Below are 23,194 nucleotides of genomic sequence, written 5' to 3' on the forward strand. Positions count from 1 at the left end.
GATGCTTGCACGATCAAAACCTGGTGCCACAATGCTAGGGTGTTCTGGTTAATTGCCAGGGCATTGCTTTATGGTTTTCTGAGCGGGTTTTAGTACATTTATATGCGGTTGCATAATGGCCCACATAAAACAGTCCACCCCAAAGTCTCTGTGATATTCTGATTCATAGATATTTGTGGGACTATGAAGGGATTTTTTATAACTTCCTTTTTAAAAACATAAAATAAGTAATTTTTACATCATCAGGTTCAGATCACCTCTGTAGAATGTCATGAAGTTTCAGGCCGAAAAGTTAAAGTTCAGTTGATGTAAATCAGTGTTTAAAATCTAAAACGGGTCAAACTGACCCAGAAGGTCCTTCAAGGGTTATGGAAAAACCTTGTTCCACTACTATTCCGAACATTCTGAATAAATTCAATAGACTTTCCCTAGCATATGTATGGGATGAATTACACACGTAATATTTAAAGTAGCATGAGCAATTTAATATACAGTAAGAATGAGTAATAGTGTACAAATAGTGCACAAAGAGTAAAATACAGTACATTTTTATTAAAGTCAAATATATATTAATCACCTATACTGTTGTATACACAATCAGATTTCCGAGTTTTTCCCAGAATTTACTTCAATTGACTTTTTGGTAGTTTTGCATGTGTATATACATAACTGTCAAATTCTGACATACTGCATCATATTTTTCATTGAAATGAAACAATCACCCACACATATATATATATATGTATATATATATATATATATATATATATATATATATATTACTTTCAACATCACAGAATTCCTATATATCTATGCTCATATTCCTGCCCTCTCCTTGTCCCTTTGTTTTTGATTTTGATTTTTTTTTCATGTACACTTGGCCAGGGCCAGGCATTTCCCATTAAAATGATTCCAGCTCTTGGAAGGTGCCCCTGTCTCCAGTCTTTCACACATAAAAGATTGACTTTGCTGGCAGAATTCAGATGAGCTCTGCTAACTTGATTTCTCAAAGCTAAAAGGTTGTGCACTTCTTCAGAAGGGGAACATGTGACAGGTCACGGCTGTTTTGTATTGAGCAAACCGAGTGAGAGATGTTTGTAAGAGAGGTGGATGACTATATGGATTTAAAACAGTAAAGCTGAGAGAATAGTGCACATATAATTCTATGCTGAAGTACAGTTCTCAATGGCTTTCCTTCAGGACCCATATTTTACATTGCAAATCTAGTGGCGTGCTAAACTATCAATTGTAAAAAAGCAATAAAAATGTTCTTGAAATCAATTTGAAATTCAATGTGCATTTAACTGTACTAATATTACCACAAATTGCATAAGCCAAACGATATACAAAATTATTAACATGACATAGCCTATTGTAGGTGTAATGATGTGAGGAAGAGGCAGACGGGAAGTGAAAAAGCGGCTTTATTTGGCAAGCATGAAACAGATAAAGAAATAAACAAACTCAGGAACAAATGAAAAGTCCACGATGGGAAAAAAGAACTAAATACGGGAAAACATAAAGGGGCTACACAGGTTGGGGAAAACATCCATGAAGGGCAGGGAAACCTCGAACGTACACAGAGAACAGGAGAAGCGAACATGCAACGATAACATTCAACAACGACCGACAAGGGAATGGAGGAACAAACAGGGTTTAAATACACAAGGACACAATAAAGACTAAACGAGACACAGGTGAGAACAATGATGAGTGCAGGCAGTGAGGGAGGCCGCGAATTGTGGGAATTGTAGTTTTCTACAAGGACAGTGAGACTCGGACAACAAGGAAAACATGACATGGAATGTGATCAGTGAAGGGTGAAACGGAAAACACGGGGCAGACAACGAGGAATCGTGACAGTAGGTTGAACATAGAAAAATGGACGATTTTGGTTTCTAAATATCAGAAGGTTTCTAAATAGAATATTTTCTATTGTCTAAAATATTTAACATCGCAAAACATGTTCAAACTTGTTACGAGTGAACCCGTATTTAACATAGTCTGGATTTTGATTGGTCGCACAATGCTTAACGTAAACAAAAAAAGATTTAAGAAGCACTTTCTCCACCCTTTTAAAACATACTGATCTCACAGAGATTTAGCAACAGCAGGTGGAAAGTTTAGCTAAAAATTGCCCCTTGCTTACCTAAATTCAAACAACTGCCCCCGGTGGCTGAAGCTGGAAGTGGTTCTGAACATATAGGCACGTGTGAGCACCAGTTTCCTGTGAAACGTCCACAGAGTGGTGCCAAGCAAGATATAAAATGTGTTTTAGTTGTAAATGTTGTAATACAGTCGACAGAAATGCATTTCTTATTAACCATAAGCCCTAACCCTAAACCTAAACCTAACCATCAGCAGAGTAAAAAATGTAATCTTAGAGGGAAAATGTAACTTCCGAATCAATCTCATCATTAATTATGAGAACGCCGATGCTTCTTGGTTTTCATGGGACCAGAACTCTGAGACTCCTCCAACTATGCACATTATTAACGCCTTAGAAAAACGTAAACACATTTGGTGGCAACATGTCGATATCCAGTCTGATCATGTTGTTTAAAAGTTGATCAGCCTATTTATTTTCCCATCCTACATATGCATGATTATATGCCTAGCTACAATGTATTATTTGCATTTAGCATTATTCCTCCACACGGTCCATGATCAAAATAGACGTGCATCCAATTTTTGGGTCATGGCCAATAAGTTGAGAAGTACTGCTGTGGGAGACTGTTGCCTATTGCAGTTCACTGACATTTGCATGAGCTGTGGCATAATCAAATATTCATAAACCTGGTCAGATTAATCCATGCATGCACCATTTCATCAATATTAACCCTTTCCAAATCTCCCAACCCCTTGACACAAGGGAATCATCATAAATACCTCCTGATGTTTACTTTCAATACATTTAATCAAATAGTTCCAAGACAAAAGCTTAAGAATGCAGTCCAGGTTTTCTTGCAAAGGAAAGGAGCAGATTACAATGAATAATTTTACATAACTATGAAAAAGCAGGCTCTTTTGAGAGTCTATTGTGTTGTGCATAATACTGTATGTGATAATGATGCTTGAGAGGGTGCAAAGTGCTTTTACAGAATTCAATGTGTCTGATTCGTAAACAGTATTTGAAGCCATGTTTTTTAATGGAGGGGGCGTGCTGCTTTCTTTCTCTTTAACAAACAAACCCAGAGCAAGCGAATCAAGTCGCAAAGCACTGATCTTTAAGACATTAGTGTAACAAAAATCTCTATTAGTTTAGATGAAGCCACATTTAAAAAGCTATTTAAAGAAAAGCTACAATACAAAAACAAATACACTGATTGCACACTTAGATTGAACCATGATTTAAGCAACATTGTGTGTGCCCGAGTAAGAGAAGTAGAGATCAATGCTTTTGGATCAATTAGTGCAATTAAAAGAAAAGTTTGCAAATTCAAACCACAATTGTCCAAAACATTAGGTGTGGCTGTTGCTATTGCAATGCTATATTGTAGGTTCCCCAACCACCATATTGTTTTTGGGTGAGCAGACCTCTGGAACCATGTTCATCACCCTCACAGAATACCCCTGAGTCTCAGCTTTCCAGCTGCAGTCCAGGTCCACAAGTCCCATACATTGCTTCTCTGGTGATTGGAGGAAACCAACAGGATTTGGAAAATTAGGATGAAAAATAAATAAATAAAGAGCAGTCGATTGCGGCAGTCAGAACAGAGAGAGAGAGAGAGAGAGATGCCAAAATTACATGAACTCTTTAAGGAGATGTTTATGAAACTCCATCACAGCAGCAGTGACTAGATTTATATGTCAGGGTATTATGACACAAACTGCAGTGATACAAAGTATATGAACTATAAACAATTAAAAAATATATATTACAAAAATAATATTTGATATATTTACCCTGCTCTATTAAAGGAATGGCTATTGAAGTGGGTTTCACCTTATATAAATGTGTGCTATTTGCTAACCACATAGCTAAATCTAGATAACAGAACAAAGAATCCCAAACATAAGCAAAACAGCCAATTTAAAATGTACATTTTTAGTATAAGTGAGCATGTAACAGAACAAAGAATCCCAAACATAAGCAAAACAGCCAATTTAAAATGTACATTTTTAGTATAAGTGGAGACGCATTACTCGGTCTCCACTCTCTGCTGTCACATGTCCAGCTCTCTCACTCAAGTGAGGGGGTGTTACCACTGCATGTAGTGTTTATGTTGGAGCTGACATTAGTTAACGTTGATGTAATGTAACTTTATATACATAAGCTACATAGCTTTATGTGGCTTGTATAATCATTGTTTATTACAAGCAAAAATGTAACTTAGGAACAACAATTTGTCACTACATGCCCTGTCCCCTCAAACTCTCACAAAGTTAACACTTCATTAGCTACATCCCTCAATATATGTTAACTAAATTAGGTAGCTTGCGCACCTAGCTAGGTGGCAAATAGCTGGCAAGCAACTGAAACTAGCGCCCTAAAAACAGTTAATACATAGGTAGCTAATATGTATAGCTAATACTCACTAAATCTCTTTGGGTGAGGGGTGAAGATGAGGTTATGTACAGATGTAGATATTCCACTTGACATCTCAGATCTCTGACTAAAGGCATTCCAATGCCAGATGTTCGGAAGATGATGTTCAAGGAAACAAAACTGCAATGCTCCCGTTAGCTTAGCAAGTGTTTGACTGTCACCAGAGATATCTGCAATGTTAGCATTTGTGCTACAGGTGTACAATTATCAAAAGAGATTATAATTTACAATGTTTTGAACATCTGCTAATGTTTCTTAAACACTCTTTAATATAATTTAAAGTAGGAACTTTGATTTATTAAAGTAAGTGTTTATCACTTATTTTGTACATCTTCCTGGGCGCCGACAAGTTTGTGTGAAGTCACGCACATGAATCTCTGTGAAATCAGAGCTGAAAATTTTCACATGACTTTACAAGTTGTAATTACGCTTTCAAGTGGCGTTCCATTGCACTTTTCCCATAGGAAGTTGTAAAATCCGACTTTCCAAGTTGAATTGAATGCAGCAAAAGGCAGATTGTGATCGTTAGCTAGCTAGATTTGCTAACATCCCTTACAATTAGCTTATCTTTCTATATGATTCCTTTCTAAGTGCCAATAAAAGTTTGACATAGTCCCAGCTGTCTCGGTAAGCATTGCAGAATTTACATACTGCTGTTTTCTTTTGGATGTTTTTATGCAGATTAACTCTTTGTGGTTTAGGTCAGCATTTCACAACCTTTATCTGCCACGGCACACTTTTTACGATTAAAAAATCCCATGGCATGCCACTATCCCACATAACCATTTTCAGTAGTTTTTCTTTTCAAGAACTTGTCCATGTCTTAGTAGCGTGAACTCGTAATGTTTGAAATTCGGCTATGAATAAATACAAAGTAGCATAGGTATGCTGTATTATGAGGTCACAGATGCCAAGGGCACTAATTGGATGATGAAAAACCAACAAATTTGTGTCTTTTCCAAGTAGATTTGTTCTTGCAAATTAATTCTTGCAACGGTACAGCAAATATATATATATTTTTAATTCATTTACTGTATATTCTGGAAATAAAGTCGCACCTGACTATAAGTCGCATAGAGAAGTCATAGAGAGTCATTCAGGTTCCTGGGCACTACCATCTCATAGGACCTGAAGTGGGAGACACACACTGATTCCATTGTGAAAAAGGCCCAGCAGAGGTTGTACTTCCTTCGCCAGCTGAGGAAGTTCAACCTGGCACAGGCGCTGTTGATACAGTTCTACTCAGAAGTCTTTGAGTCTGTCCTCTGCACTTCAATAACTGTCTGGTTTGGTTCAGCTACGCAATCAGACATCAGATGACTACAGAGGACAGTTTGGACTGCTGAGAGGATTATTGGTTGCCCCCTGCCCCCCTTTCAAGAACTATACACTTCCAGAGTGAAGTAAAAGGCTGTAAAAAATCACTCTGGGTCCCACTCACCCTGCCCACTACCTTTTTAAACTGTTGCATTCTATAAAAGTGTCACAAAACTTAAATTGATCTTAAACTTCACAAAATGCCAAAGTTTTTCTAAATGGAAATTACATTTGACCTTCATAACAGATATTTCTTTAAAGAAGGTAATTAATCATTTAAAGGATCAAAAGCAAAACATAAAGCATGACTTTCAAAAAATAATAAAGGAATTTAAAACAAATGCAATCATCTTTTCCTGCCGTAATTAACAGTTCATCCAAAATCAAAGTTAAGTTATCTGTGTGGTTGAAAAGCCTTTGTATCCGTTTCGGGTTTGACTGGCACTGCACAGCGAATGGCGTTAGTTAGCATGTGTTTTGTGAAGAGACTGTGAGGCTGTCATCTCATTGGCTATAAAAGATGGGCAGTGGAAGGAGAGATGACAGCAGCGTCAAGATTTATGCGAGAGTGTGAAGAGACTATGAGGCTAAAAGTGTGGAATAAAAAGTTTGGAATAAATGAGAGGTCACAGTGTCCTATCTTGTTTTCATTTTTTCAATGTTTTTACCACTATGGATTGTGAGATATTCATCATTAACAACAATAATGAAATCATTTGTTTTTGGTTCTTAAAGCTGAAATGTTTAATTTCTTCACCACCAAATGGTGTTTTAACAGCTTTGCCGAATACTCTTTTCATCAAAAATTCATGAATTTTATCAAAAGTGAACTGAGCTTTATGTAAAATTCAGGGTTCCCAGCCTTTTCATCCATTTAATTCCATCATTTTTCCATTAACTTTCCAATCGTTTGTAATTACTGGATAACGCTTTTTAAATAATCATATAGATTCAGACCGATTTGTGAGCCGTTATGAACCATCAATTACCAAAAAGAACAATTCTCTCACAAATCGGTAATGTAATGACCTTGGTAACATTTAATTTTTTTTTAAAGAAAATGTGAGTGGTGCTTGCCTGTGGAAATATCACTCGATACGTTGCAAAAAACAATGCGATGGTGTTCTGGATGGTTGCAAGAAGGTTGATAAGGTGTTCTTGGTGGCTGCTAAGGTGTTACTAAATAACCGCCATAAAAACTCAAATAAGCCCAATCTTCTCTATGATATTCTATATATATTCTCTATAGTCTGATTACTTAGAAAAATTCTAGCACACATCTCCTCAACAAGCCATTTGATTTGAGGTATAATTTATTATCATAGGTATCATTTGTTAAGTACCAGTTTAATACTTGGTTTATGAGCTTTGTTTAAATCCCTAACCCTAATTATCAGCAATAGTAATAGCATTGCTTGCTAAGTATTAATAGTGATGCTGCCATTGCAAACCCCAATACAAATGTGGGCCATATTGAAAACCCTGTATACATGAGGCACTTGTCCTTCTCTATTAAATGTAATTTCCACTTCTAAAGCAAAATTGCCACGATAACACCTGAACACCTGCTTAAAAAGCCAAACAGCTTACCGATTGATCACCGTTCTTGGGGTAAACTGACAGCCGCCTGGTCTGCAAACCTGCACAATATCATGTGTTCCTGAGGAGAGCCCTACAGCATATGTTAACTCAATGAACATGTGCATGTACAGCAATAAACACCCTCATGAACACACACAAATATATCTTACAAACAGCAAGTGCATGGCTCAGCTCATGTAAATTGCAGTAGAACATCGATATTTCCAATCGTTAGTGTTCTGTTGAAACATCCAACAATTTATCAACAGTTGTAACCAGCCAACAGAGCTGCATGCAGTCCATTCTATATCCAATCAATACACCGGCGACTCTAATTGTTTTTTTGTTTTTTTTGGGAGGGTAGTTGAAAGGAAGTACTGCGAAATGACTTCCTCTGCTGTTCTTCACCAATGATAGCTTCAAGCGACCATTATTCCACATTAACTTAGTGAAACAAGTGCTGAATGGAAGGAAATGTTACTGCGCTGCCAGATTGATTCCTCCAACCAAGTTTAATCCTTCAGGGTAATAGCCATGATCAATGTCATTACTCAGTATAATGTGTCCAAAACATGCTTTAACAAAGTAAAGCACTTCTACTGCATGTTTAGTATGCATAACAATGGTTTCTTTATAATTACATCATTAAAGTGAGAAATAATGCATTGATATTGCTGACTTAAACTAAAAGTCACTGTACTTAATTTAAAGACAACTTCATTTTGCAATAAGAATCACATTTCTAATTTCCAGATAATTGTTTCTCAAAAATAACCGTAATCGTTGAGGGAATTAGAATCGGAACAGTAATCGTTAACTCCTTATGATTACCATTTCTGGGCTTGAGTCTCTCCTTCAATGTAAGTCTATGGGATTTGTTTTGCCTGTTTTATTACTCGGCAGGCAAAAAATCTTAAGTCTGATCGTTTAGAAAAGTAAGTGATCAGCGATCGATTCTTCTCAACAAGCCTCTCAATTAAAGGTATCATTTATGTTCCCAGCACAAACCCAGTAGAAATAAAGGTCTACTTGAGAGTCTAAGTGATTTGTTTGGCAGGGGCCATCAGCATAGAGTGAGTGGTTGATCTAGTCACTGGGAGACCGCTGATGGCAGTGTAATATGACTGATCAATTAATACTGTGGTAAAACCATGAAAAAACAAAAACAAAACAACAACAACCAAGCAAACAACAACAACAACAACAACAACAACAAAATGGTTACTTCAGTCATGGTTACTACAATATTCCTATAGTAAAACTATGGTTAATTTTCATAAGGGTTAAACAACATTAAATGTAAAAGAATATTCATCCTGGTCTCATGAAATTTACGTGAACATGGCAAATTTTTTCCAATTCAAAATGTACTTTCTGTATAACACGATTGGCTGCAGTTTTCTATTTAAATGTCCAGCTGGGGGCGCCAAAAGTGAGTAAAATGGTGTCGTCTTCAGAGGCAGTTTTAAGGTGAAAATATATGGATGTCTTTATAACATACCTCCCTAACCTAAGACTTTTGGCCTGAACCTAACCAATAGAGTTTTAAAATATAAATGAGACGCTGAAAAAAGACATCCTTACCAAATCAACGCCTAAACCTAACCAGTAGTGTTTTAAAATGCTGAAGCGAAATGAAAAATAAAATTTTCTGAAGCAACCATCTCAAGTCGTACTGCTTCTATGACTCTGTTGTGTCTTGTGCCAGCATCATGGCTGGACTTGGACCATGGTCTTCCAATTCTAAGTCCATTGGTCTATCAGGTGAGCTATAGTGCAACAGTGGCTGGTGAATTACACGTATTATCTAATTACAATGGCAAATGTCAAGGGGTAGGATATATTAGGCATGAAGTGAACTGTCAATTCTTGAATATCATGTGTTGGAAGCAGGAACAATGGGCAAGCGTAAGGATCTGAGCGACTTTGACAAGGGCCAAATTGTGATGGCTAGACGACTGGGTCAGATCATCTCAAAAACAGCAGGTCTTGTGGGTGTTCCCTGTATGCAGTGGTTAATACCTACAAAAAGTGGTCCAAGGAAGGACAACCGGTGAAACGGTGACAGGGTCATGGGTACCCAAGGCTCATTGATGCCTGTGCTTTTGTTTCCCTGTGCTTTGGTTCACCTGTGCTTTGGTTCACCTGTGCTTTGGTTTCCCTGTGCTTTGGTTTCCCCGTGCTTTGGGTCCCCTGTGCTTTGGTTCACCTGTTCTTTGGTTTCCCTGTGCTTTGGCTTCCCTGTGCTTTGGTTTCCCTGTGCTTTGGTTTCCCCGTGCTTTTGTTTCCCTGTGCTTTGGTTTCCCTGTGCTTTGGTTTCCCCGTGCTTTGGGTCCCCTGTGCTTTGGTTCACCTGTTGTTTGGTTTCCTGTGCTTTGGCTTCCCTGTGCTTTGGTTCCCCTGTGCTTTGCTTCCCCTGTGCTTTGGTTCCCTGTGCTTTGGTTTCCCTGTGCTTTGGTTCCCCTGTGCTTTGGTTTCCCTGTGCTTTGGTTCACCTGTGCTTTGGTTTCCCTGTGCTTTGGTTCACCTGTGCTTTGGTTCCCCTGTGCTTTGGTTCCCCTGTGCTTTGGTTAACCTGTGCTTTGGTTCCCTGTGCTTTGGTTCACCTGTGCTTTGGTTTCCCTGTGCTTTGGTTTCCCTGTGCTTTGGTTCACCTGTGCTTTGGTTCCCCTGTGCTTTGGTTCACCTGTGCTTTGGTTCACCTGTGCTTTGGTTTCCCTGTGCTTTGGTTTCCCTGTGCTTTGGTTCACCTGTGCTTTGGTTTCCCTGTGCTTTGGTTTCCCTGTGCTTTGGTTCACCTGTGCTTTGGTTTCCCTGTGCTTTGGTTCACCTGTGCTTTGGTTTCCCTGTGCTTTGGTTTCCCTGTGCTTTGGTTTCCATGTGCTTTGGTTCACCTGTGCTTTGGTTTCCCTGTGCTTTGGTTTCCCTGTGCTTTGGTTCACCTGTGCTTTGGTTCCCTGTGCTTTGGTTCACCTGTGCTTTGGTTTCCCTGTGCTTTGGTTTCCCTGTGCTTTGGTTCACCTGTGCTTTGGTTTCCCTGTGCTTTGGTTCACCTGTGCTTTGGTTTCCCTGTGCTTTGGTTTCCCTGTGCTTTGGTTCACCTGTGCTTTGGTTTCCCTGTGCTTTGGTTTACCTGTGCTTTGGTTCACCTGTGCTTTGGTTTCCCTGTGCTTTGGTTCACCTGTGCTTTGGTTTCCCTGTGCTTTGGTTTCCCTGTGCTTTGGTTCTTTATACTCAGAGCATTATCTTTTGTTTCATTAAAGCTGCGTTTAGATCCTCATTCCTTGCCTGCCTCGTTACAAAATGACTTTCAGCCAACGAAAGTTGAGTTCCCAACGTTAAATATAAGGGAATGGTTTATTTTAACTGCTTCACTTACATGAACTGTAAAAAAAAAAAAAGAACTGATTCACTTAAATGACTTGGTTTTCCCAAAGCTACAGGTGAGAAGTGATGGTTTAGGTGACAAAAGTTGCATTTTGTGATGCTCCAGTGCTACTCGTTAAAAACAAATATTAAAATTAAAAAATATAGCTTGTTACTGGATAAGCTTATGTACTGTGAAAATAACTGAAATATGGTCACTCTACTGAAAAATAGGGTTTTGTGCTGAACCAAAGTTGCTTCAAAGAACCACAGAAGAACCTTCATTTTAAAGAGTGTATGCACTACTATATGAAGTTTTCTGGCTGCACCCTGTGCCAAAAAGAAGAATTGAATATTGAGACATGCACTTGGGTAGGTGATTATCAAAAGAGTGTAAGCGACGGCCGAGAATCTTACCTTATAGCTCAAAGTCTCTGCAAACCTCATGCTGTGGAGAGGAACAAAGGGGGTAATTTAATGAGCTCACACACATACTGAGGCGCAAGTGACAAATGACATGATGCAGAAGTGAATGCAAAAAGTTGAAGAAGAGGACAGTCTATTTGGATCAAATGAATCACTGAAACATAAGAACTGATATTCTATACAAAATCCTACATAACAGTTTTGTTGCTAATGTAAATACAGAAGCACATTTCATGTAACACTTCAAAGCTCTTCAAATCTTGCCGATTATGTGTGTGGTAGGTAATGTTTGGTACATTAACTGGCTGTCATCATGTTGTCCTTCCTGTAGTACTGTTGAATGCCACAACTGACAAATCACTCAATGGGCTGTTGTCATGGCAACATGGTGAACACAAACACTGCTCTCACTGCTCTTACCAACCAAATGTTCATGGCCTACAGCAAAATAATTATATTAAATTAAAGTTAACACCAGATTTTGAGATCTCTCGCAGTGATAGTTCCTGATTGGGTGAAAAGTTTGTTCCTGAGATGAAGTCAAGACGTTTTCTGCCCAACTTTTAATGCAGGACTGATGGGGCTCAGCTGTATTATTGTTAATATGGGATATTATATTCCAAGAACTTTCAATTGCAGAGAAAGATGCAATAGCGAATGTTTATTGTCTTTATCCAGTAACTGGGTAATCGTCGCTATTTTCTATTGTTTCTCATAAATCATTCATTCTTGTCAGTGTATTTGCAGAGATCCATTATGTATGCATGTATATAGAGCTTAGAGTTTAATATCATGGATTGTAATAGATTCACACTGTCTTGTGCACTGTGGAATTAGGGGACCAAAAATAGAAGTACAGTCAGAAAGAGAGAGAAGAAGAAGTGGATATAGTTTCTACCTCTTGAGAAAGTTGAACTTGAGTGTGTTTTCAATGAATCCGTAGCAGCATGGACTAACCACAAATCCTGCCCTCGCCTGTAGGCAGCAATACAATACCATGTCGGTTGCAACTCCACATGCATGCAGGACCACCTGAAGAAGACATTAAAACAACCCACTTTTTTTTACTTGGAAAATGATGATGTAACCAAGTGGTTGCAGGTTTGAGTACAGCGAGAGCCAATCCATGAACTATCATCATTGTGCTCTTGTACAAATTCTGGGGGATTGCCCCAAAATAAGTGTACAATAAGTCATTTTGTGGAAAAATGCAACATAAATTACAAAAAGGTTTAGGATGAAATTCATTAATGGGAGGATTCACTAAACAGTTGCGCTACTTTTTCAGCGTTAAAATCAGCGACTTATTCAAAAACACAATCAGCGCTGGAATAGTGCTCGGCTTTACAAGTATTTAAAGTAAGCTATTGTCATTCTTTTATAGAATATATATATTCGCCTACACTTGGCATCACCCCAGACATCCTTAACAGTGAATGACCCTAATGTTTCTCTCTCAATATATAATATTCTGTCTATATATTAATTTATTTATTGTTATGTTTTTATTTATTCATTTTGTACCGAGTCAGTCCATTACACAATAGTGCAAATTCTGTGGGATTGCCCCTGTAAGAAGTGCACTGCAAGTCACGTTGGATAAAAAATGTCAATGTCAAAGGGTCAATTATGTGATTTTTTTTTAAATCTGGATCTATTCATTTACACATTGAGAATGCAATTACAACTTGAAATTACCTCTTTTATAAAAACAGGTTTTAATTTTCTCAATTCAAATTCCTTTCCATATTTTTGTGGGTCTTTAAATCAAAAATGTCTTAAAAAAAATAATCATAATGAAGAACATGAAAATAGTTGAAACGCTTACATTCTTTAAAAAACAAAAAATCTTTAACAACTAGTTTGGCAAAATATTTTATTAATGTGTGTTTTTTTTTAATGAAGTAGTCCTGCTCTAAAATTCTATAAATTCCTAAAAAAAGAAGAAAACCAAAGTTTGTTCTATGATGTCATATTAGAATCTTTGAAGTTTCCTATGATGTGATAGGATACACATTTTTAAGTATGATGTTATTAGAAAATCGTTTTAAGTTCATATGATGTCATAGGAGAACTTTTTGAAGCCTTTAAGATGAAGCCTCACCATTATTTAAGACTAATAACAATTTGATGATTTGAAATAACAAGGCAATGTGAAACAGATGTTAATAAACAGGTGAGACAATCATGTCATGGTATACGAGCCTCCAAAAAAACAGTGGAAAGGGATCAGTGGAAAGGTGAGGCGAGAACCGGCTTTTCAATATAAATAATAGTTTAATGATAAACTTAAAAGACAACATAAACACACACATGAAGGACATGTCCGTAAACGATCTCTCTCTCCCGCACGATCCTCTGCAGTCAACCTTTAACCCTCACAGAGGCTTGATTAGCCTAATACGGGACCGGGTGTGTAGGATCACGACCCGGCATCGCCCTCCGCCCTGCCACAAACGGCCTAAATGAAACAGTTTTGTTCTAAAATATTATTAATATTTGAAAAACAAACAATCCAGCCAACAAATATTACAGTGCAAAAGCCAGTGTGGTATAACCAACATGAGTATAAAGATTTCAACTCTTAAGAACTTGGCACTTGCGTTTAAAACTATATTTAATTTTTTATTTATTTTAGATTTCATCATCCTAAAAACCCTTTATTGTCTTTGACCCTAAAATATTTTGTCCAGTAGGTTATGTACCCAAAGCATAGTGAAACACATTACTGGAGTAAAATTTTTTATGCAAGACTATTTTACTGTGTTCATGTGCCAAGTGAATGCATATGTCAAAACAATTGTAAACCAGATGCAACTCTTCCGACTGATTCCTGCCTGACCCTCAGCATATTTATTCACATCTCACAGTGTTTCTCACCTTGCTGTATCTGGCAGTGTGTTTTCAGTGATCGGTTTAGGCACAGCACTAGAGTCAGTTGAACCCCGCTGGTGTGAAACTGCATGACAGCAGATGCCTCTCTGCCTATTAGCAGCAAAGTGGATCAAACAGCTTGATGGAGGGTAAAGAAAAGCTTTAGATGTCTTTACAGAAATTTGTGCAAGATCAAGCGTTCAGCTTTACTCGGGTCTTAATCGGACCGGTGGCTGTACCTTTTGCCATTACAGTGGGAATCTCGCAAAACAATGCAAACTGTACTCTCTTGAGTGTGTGTGCACATTCAACCAAATCCGTGGATTAACACCCTTCAAATCCCCCAAGAAGTTTTCTCAGGCATGTCTCCAACTTACAGAGGATAATCATTCACTCTACCACTGCTTGCAGTTTTCCATTAAAGAGGTACTACATTTGAGAACTTACTGTGGGAGAACATACAGTCATAGCGGACATTCAATAAACCAAAGCAAAATAAATTAATGCAAATAATTAGCAAAGTGTTCAATGTGGATCAAAACTAAGTTCTAGGGAGTCTTAATTAGAAAAAGTTATTTTTAACAGAATATGGAATAAAACCACTACAAACCCTAGGCAGGTGTTTGTGTATTTAAGTGCCACCATTATCTGCCCAAATCAGAATACATTAGTAGAGAGTTTTGGCTCTCTGAGGTAGACTAATATCTTATAATGTAGCCATCTTATAAATGTGCCAAAGCACAATTCCTAACTCATCATCAGTATGCATTGCATTTACTATAAGGGTCACAATCGTCATGGCGTAACAATCGTTTGAAGAGAAAGCTTGTTAAACTGTCAAGATATTTATAGCTAGCTATCTAAATAATCATACATCCCATTTATCGGCATAGATATTTGTAGGAAGTCACTTTGGTTTTGATGTGAACGTTGAGCGCCAGTGTACAGTCGAATGCTAAGCCTTTCAAAGTATACTCCATTTTACTGTGCACGCTTACACAAGCGGTTGGCACATGTGCGCAATGAAAAAAGTATCGCGAGGGAAAGCAAACTATAAAGTTAAAGTCCAAAACTTATTGCGAGGGTATTCAAAACTATTTCAGGAAAACGTCCCTCTCTGTCCTCTAAGGGGCTCCATACAGGGCCGTATCAAGGTAATCTAGGCCCCCTGACTGCACATTGCTCTGGGCCCCTTTTCTATTCAAAAATACAGTTTAGAATTTGTTGTGGGGCCCCCTGGACCGTTGGGCCCCTAGAATCGTTACCACCTTTCACCCCACTGGCTACAGTCCTGGCTCCAAACGGCCATGCAAGTACAGTACTGAGTTTTTTTAATGCCACAGAAACACAAAAACTCACACTACAGTACGTGCAATGCAACAGTACCCATGCAATGCATTGGCAAAGCATTTGTGTTCTTGCATAAAAGATGTTTCTGGCCTAAATAAATTAACAACTGCAAGTTTTGGGAACCAAGTAATGAGAATAAAGCTAAAAAACAGATAACATCACTTTCAAGCATCAAAAAATGAAATGTATATAAAAGTTAATGTCCCAACTAGAAGTGACCACAAGCATCGGTAGATTATGTTGATTGCTTTTTTTTTGTTTTCGTTGCACCATGAGCTTTCAGTGGTCCATTGCATATTATTTGCAAAATCAGCATTTTCTGATTGTGTAAGATATATTCAAAAAAATATTATATAATATCACTATAATGCACTGATTACTGTGTGCAAAACCAAAGCACAGAGCTTACCATCCTTGGCATTTGGTAGCATGCGATTAGGTTCAAGGTTGTGAATTTTACAAAAGAAAAGAGGCTGAACAACACAATTACAGACATTCCCAGGCTCCTTGTTGGATACCCCATCTCTAGAATTTGCCGTCATAATGAGACAAAGCTGGTGGGTGTTCCCCCAAAAGATCAGATGAACATCATTTAGCTTGGGAAAGAAGGCGTCTTACAAAGCTTAAGTTTGTTTTTCTTTCAGAAGCAAATAAACGTGGAAACGGCAATGCAGTTTTGGTCTCTTGTACTGTTGTGATGTAACTCAATAGGAGATGTGAGGAAACGACAACATCATTTTCTTTTTTGGGTGGACTATCCCTTTAACATCAACCTCATTGTAGGTTCTTTCCTGTCTAAGGGGCCAACATCAATTATTCAGCAATGGAAAAACAATAAAGGATAATTCCGGTGCTGCAAAAGTATTTTTCGTTATTATGTTTTGGAGCAGGAAGTTTTTTGCTGAAAAGGATTTTTTCTTCCCTTCAGTGGGAAATAAAAACCACACATTTTTCTGACTTTAATTAAGAAGTTTGTCTGAGCTGCGGAAGGCAAAGCGTGTAACGCAAGTTCATTATTCACTGCAAACAAACACATCAGTGTGATTGTTGAGTCTTTCAACACGTACAAGAAATCAAGAATGAGCAAACAGCCCACAAGTAACAAAGTAATAGTTTTTTTACATATAAATTTTACATGCCTCTAACCCCAGGGAAACAAAATGTATCTGTCGCTGCACATTTTCGACTGCTGCTTAAGCAGGAAAGCCACAAACAGAACATTTCAATAATTTATGCAAATGAAACTGTACAACATTAACTCTGAAACTCTCAACTTTGCAGGCAAAATTCGGGTTTAATTGGACCGTGAAACATCGCCATTTCTTCTAATAACACTTATTAGGTATTTAAGCACTGAAGACACAAGTTTGTTACGTTTAAAAAGTGTAATATTCCACCCTTTAATCCATTATGCAGGTCTTCAGCTGCACAATTATACAAGGTATTCATTGCCGTATTGTGCGCTTCATAATGCACCACACATTCTCAATTGGAAATGGTCAGGGCTGCAGGCAGGCCAATCTAGCACCTGCACTCTCTGCTTATTCGGCCAGACTGTGGTTTTAAGTTATCCTGAAAATTCTGGCAAATCCCTGGAAAAGACGGTGCTAGTGCTGCTCCAAAATGTGTACATATCTGTCTGCATTAATGGTGCCCTTACAGATGTGCGAGTTACCCATGCTATGGGCGCTGACTCACCCCTGTCCCATACAGACACTAGCTTTTGGACCTGACGCTGATAAAAGCTTGGATAGTCCTTTTCCAAAAACTATTTGAAATGTGGACTCATCTGACCAAAAACACAGATCAGCTGTTCTAATTTCCATCCAAGATGAGACCGAGCCCAGAGAAGTCGGCAGCACTTCTGGACAGTGTTGATGTATGGCTTCTGCTTTGCATAGTAAAGTCATAACTTGCATCTGGGGATGCAGTGGCGAGTGGTGTTGACTAACAAAGGTTTATTAAAGTAATCCCAAACCCATGTTCATGATTTCCACTAGAGTTGAATGATGTTTGTTAAGACAGTGATGTCTGATGGATCAGAGATCATGTGCATTCAGAAGTGGTTTTCGTCTTGCCCTTTACGCACCGAGATTGGACCAGATTCCTTAAATTTTATTGTGCACTCTAAAGGATAAAATGCCCCAAATCTTTCCAATTTGCATTTGGGGAACATTGTTCTCAAAGTGCTGGAATATTATCTGAAGCATCTGTTGGCAAAATGACAAGTCTCGAGTGATCCTAGCTCTTGAAGGACTAGGCTGGTTTTGGAGGCTCCATATATAATGTGACACGATTGCCTCACCTGTTTAACATTTCCTGTTTCACATCGCCTTGTTATTTCAACTCATTAAATTGTTATTAGTCTTAAATTGCCCCTGACTTCTTTGGAGTGTGTTGCAATCATCTTATTTGAAATTACTGTATATAAAAAAAATTTAAACAATGAAATTCATAAGGTAAAACATCATATAATGTGAATTTGTTGTGTTTTCAATTTAGCAAAGGGAGAATATATTTGACAAATCACTACTTTTTGTTTTTATTAGCATTTTTCATACTGTCACAACTTTTTTGGAATTGGGGTTGTACATGTAAATGTGTTATTACAATGTTCTAACATATTTTAGGGAGAAAATAAAGACAAGGATTACAGAATTTGCATCAGATCCCATTTTTTAGCTCACTACAAATCCTTTAAATCCTTTACAGACTCAGTGCCCCCTCTACAGACTCTAAGTCGACACATTGACCCCCAACATAAAAAAGAAGCTTTCATTAAGAATATTAACTAACATTATTACCATATATATATATATATATATATATATATATATATATAAGACTTGGCATATCATTCAGCTGAGATTAATTTCAATTGTTCAAATGTCAAGAGCTTTAAAAAAATAAAGGAACAGAAACACAAGCTAGCCACAGGTACTGTCTAAATTAAGTGTACTTAAATATTTGATCTAAGCTGCCTTGAATATCAAAATTTGTAATCTATTTAACAAGTTAAAAATGGCCTTGAAAAAAATATATATGTCTGAATTTGACCATTTGACCAAATTAAAAATAGTAGAAAACAAATGAAAGAACATTAGCATTTGAAACTAATCTTATAAAACATAATTTAGGGGTTAATTATAGTGTTAATGTTAAAGAGTAAGAGTAAGTTGGATGTGCCATGTTAACGAGAAAATGTCATCACTCAAAATGAGGTAATCAGAACACCACTTCCTTTTGAAATTAAATAATGAATAAACATTAGAGTTTACTGCATCATTAACATAGACGGCAGGCAGAACGAAACAAACTCCAATTACAGGGTGCCAGAATTGATCCTTTTAAACAGGCTTTGCAATGCAAATGAACAGATGACTATACCTTCTGGCAAAAATGTATGCTTTTTATGTGAAATTATTGCAGTTGCTTATAGCAAGACTGAATGTTATAAGCAATGTTAATATAACAACAACGGATAAAGTGCAAGGTCTTACATTCACAATGTGCCTCTTAAAATTACACTATATCAATACACCAAGGATGTACTTCCTAACTGGCTGCTCTACTACATTAAATGCTCTACTTAATTATGTTTTTCTGTTATGCCATTTAAGGAGATCATTTAATATCAAGCACTAGATTTTTTAAATTTCAGAAAAAACAAACAAACAAACAAACAAAAAGTGAGTGATGCTTGACTGCGAAAGACTAGCCACCATGATTGTAGGTGGTTGCTAGGGCCTTACTGTGGGGATGCTAAGTGGAGGTTACCCCATGTGACTCTACCCTCCCCAGCAACCGGGCCCTTGCTTAGGAGACCTGGCTGGAGTCACTCAGCACGCCCTGGATTCGAACTCGCAACTCCAGGGGTGGTAGTCAGCATCAGTACTCGCTGAGCTACCCAGCCCCAGTTTAAGTTCTTTTTAACTTGACATGGCACATAAAATATTTTTATTTGCATTGAGTTTGGATTCTAGCATTGAGAGAATCCAAAATATAATGTGCATTAATACACATTAAATTAGCTTAACCTTATATTAGCTTAAGTCATTTTTATATTGCACTCATTTTACAAACAAACACAATGCATCTGGCACTCATCATGCAAGAGGGCACTCATCCCAATGTTGAGGTTCCCAGTGAAGTACTCAAGGTTTGTTTGGATGAAGCCAATATTGGTTACTTCGAGCTGAGCACTTCTGTCTCTGGCCCTGACCAGAGACTCCTCTTTGTTTTCAATGAGAATAACCTGATTGGTGAAACATAGGAATAATTCACTGTACTATACATTACACTTCTTACAACAAATGGGTTCAATGCTACATTACTAAAAGTCAGATTACTTTCCTTTTAAAAGCTATTCCATCTTTTAAAGAAAAAAAGAAAAGGATTGTACATCTTTTAAAAGACTGATTTAAAATCTGATTAAAAATCTGATAATACACTGGACCATCTTAAATGTATTAACGTTAAAATAGTATCCCAATATAGGTACTTTGATTTGTATTTTTTTACCATCTGCGCTGGTTAAAGCACGATTTTCCCCAACAAGTCAAAGAAGAAAAAACCAACACTATTGTGGAATGAGTTTATTTTTCTACTGTCTCCAAATGAGGTCACCTGGGAGGAAGACAGATTTTGTTTCTTTTCTTTGTCTCGGTTAACTTGAACTAGCAACACTTGAACAAATCCAAAAGCTGTACCTGACATTTAGGAAGAGTGTGCGCCAAAACAATCCCAACATGCCCCTGAGAAAACAAACTGAGAAAAAAATGCAAAAGGATTCAGGGAAATAGACCTCAAAGAGCTCATTACATCAAACACTGTCGCCCATCAGAATATATTGGCCTGCGGCCCATGTGAAACCGGCCCTTGTCAACCCACTCCGAACGGAACTCGAACCCGGAGTGGGAGGCGGGTGCGCTAACAAGGAGGATAAAGGCTACAGCCTCTAGCGTCAGTCGCTAGTGCACCTCTTGAGGTCAGGTGAGTGAGGATTACACAGTGCACAGCTATCACATACCAGCTGGCTCCCGTTACACTCACCCCCCTCAACCTCACTCCCATCAGGGTCACGGCACCATTGTAACCGGCCCTGGTTGCCCCACTCCGAAAGGTACTCGAACAGGCATCTCCGGCGTGGGAAGCGGGTGTGCTAAAAAGGAGGCTAATTGCTACAGCCTCTAGCATCAGTCGCTAGTGCACCTCTTGAGGTCAGGAGAGTGAGGTTTACACACTGCACATCTATCTACCAGCAGGCTCCCGTTACAGATGGGCTGTAACAGCTCTGAACTTGTAACACTCCGGGCTTACATATTTGCACAATAACAAGAGAACTACCAGAGATTACATGTGTCGAGGGAGAGGAACAGTTATTAGACAATACACATGCTGGTTTACTTAACTAAATGAGGACATTACGTAGACGTCTATTATTCTTATAAAAGTAATACATTAACTAATATTTCAGATACAAATTTCCAAGTGAGAATATCCCCAAAGCTTTTGTCAGATTTAACTCACATATGAAGACAAATTTGTATCCAAAAAATAGCCACAGTGCATATTTAAACACATGAGAGGTAGACCGAAATATCGGTTTTACCGATTAAAAATAAACCAAAAATATCTATCGGCACAGATTTGGCTTCATCTGCTGAATATATAGGCTTTAAAAGCTTAATTTGTCTAATACTTAAATACAGAGCACTTTAATTAAGCCAAGTCAAAAATATGTTTCAGGCTTGTTTATAGTTAAAAGTCCCAAAGTTACGCACAAAATCTTCATTTTATCTTTAACAGCATCTGGGATTTTATCGATTTTTGACTCTTGTAGCCTCTATGTCTGTGCCCATTAAAGTAAGCAAAGACTAAGGCGATTTTGGTAACATTCTATAAACCGATTTTAAAAACTATCGGCCGATTAATCGGTTATCGGCCTTTTCTACCACCAAAGTTATTGTATCGGCGAAACCCACTTTGAGTCAACATCGAACCTACATAAAGAGTCTCTTAAGAAAACAGAATAATTTGAAATATTTTTTTAATGTCACAAGGTAACATAACCCATCAAGAAAACATTTGGTAAAGGTTTAAAGTACAATATAGTATCCATGTAACATACTGTATGTTCAATTATACAATATTTCATGGTGCTTGCTAAAGTGTTTGTATTGAAGTTTAATACAGTTACAAATGGGTGTAATATGACTACAAAGTAATTAGTTACTGTTCTCTATTACTTTTTAGTCCAAAAGTGGTGTAAAACATTACATTTTTAATGATTGTAATCAGATTACTGTTTGTGACTTTCAATTACGGGTTAATTTAAGGATATTACTTGGGTTACATATTTGCATATAAAACATAAATACTTATGAAATAATATTATCTATGTATAATACATTTTAAATTTGAATTCATCCTATCATCTGTTTGCATTTCTGTGATAGCTAATTTATATAAGTAAATATAGACATTGTTTTGAATTTGTTGAGCAATAAAGTAATAAGTAACATGATTACGTTTGAATGCCGCATTCAGTAAAGTAATCAGATAACTATTTTTTTTAGAGTAATCTAATCTGAAAAGTCAGTAATTAGTAATTTGTAGTGGATAACTTGCGTACCTTAAATGGACCTTGAAATGGATTTATAGATGTTGAAATGGATTTATAGATGGTGAAATGGATTTATAGATGTTGAAATGGATTTATAGATGTTGAAATGGATTTATAGATGTTGATTTTGATTTATAGATGGTGAAATGGATTTATAGATGTTGATTTTGATTTATAGATGTTGAAATGGATTTATAGATGTTGAAATGGATTTATAGATGTTGATTTTGATTTATAGATGGTGAAATGGATTTATAGAGGTTGAAATGGATTTATAGATGTTGAAATGGATTTATAGATGTTGAAATTGATTTATAGAGGTTGAAATGGATTTATAGATGTTGAAATGGATTTATAGATGTTGAAATTGATTTATAGAGGTTGAAATGGATTTATAGATGGTGAAATGGATTTATAGATGGTGAAATGGATTTATAGATGGTGAAATGGATTTATAGATGGTGAAATTGATTTATAGAGGTTGAAATGGATTTATAGATGGTGAAATGGATTTATAGATGGTGAAATGGATTTATAGATGGTGAAATTGATTTATAGAGGTTGAAATGGATTTATAGAGGTTGAAATGGATTTATAGATGGTGAAATGGATTCTCGCTGCTTGTATGTTTAAATTATAGCATGACTGACAACAAAGCAGTTGGTCAAGAAAATAAGATATTCTGCAGCAATGTGCTTTAGATTACACATTTATTATATCCATAATAATGACCTAATTTCAATTAATTAATTATCAATGGTAAAGTAACAAGGTAAGGTACATTAGGAATGTTATTATCAAAATTAATACAAAATTTAATAAATGTTGTTGTCTTATAATGAAACAATTCATTTGATTCTGTTTGACTTGTCCGTGCCTTGGCTCTGCACAGCTCAGCTCTCAAAGGATGCACATCTGTCTCTACACATTCAGCATAAACAGCTAATGAATAACTAAAAACTGCTTTCATTATTACCATTCTTTCTTTCCACAAAGAGAAAAAAGTCATGATTAAATAGATTCAATTACTGTAACGGATATACGAGAAACCCTTAAAGCGCGAAAGCAGCAGCTTTCCTCTTTTGAAACGAGCGCTCATGCCGTGT

General features: G+C 37.1%; 1 pseudogene; it reads right to left on the reverse strand.

Annotated features, from left to right (window-relative positions):
• Positions 1-3,489: 3,489 nt before the first annotated feature.
• LOC127652061 (glutathione S-transferase C-terminal domain-containing protein-like) overlaps positions 3,490-23,194 on the reverse strand; it is a 66,268-nt pseudogene continuing 46,563 nt past the window's right edge.

The sequence above is a fragment of the Xyrauchen texanus genome, chromosome 11 (assembly GCF_025860055.1).
Source record: "Xyrauchen texanus isolate HMW12.3.18 chromosome 11, RBS_HiC_50CHRs, whole genome shotgun sequence".
In the NCBI taxonomy this organism is placed as follows: Eukaryota; Metazoa; Chordata; class Actinopteri; order Cypriniformes; family Catostomidae; genus Xyrauchen; species Xyrauchen texanus.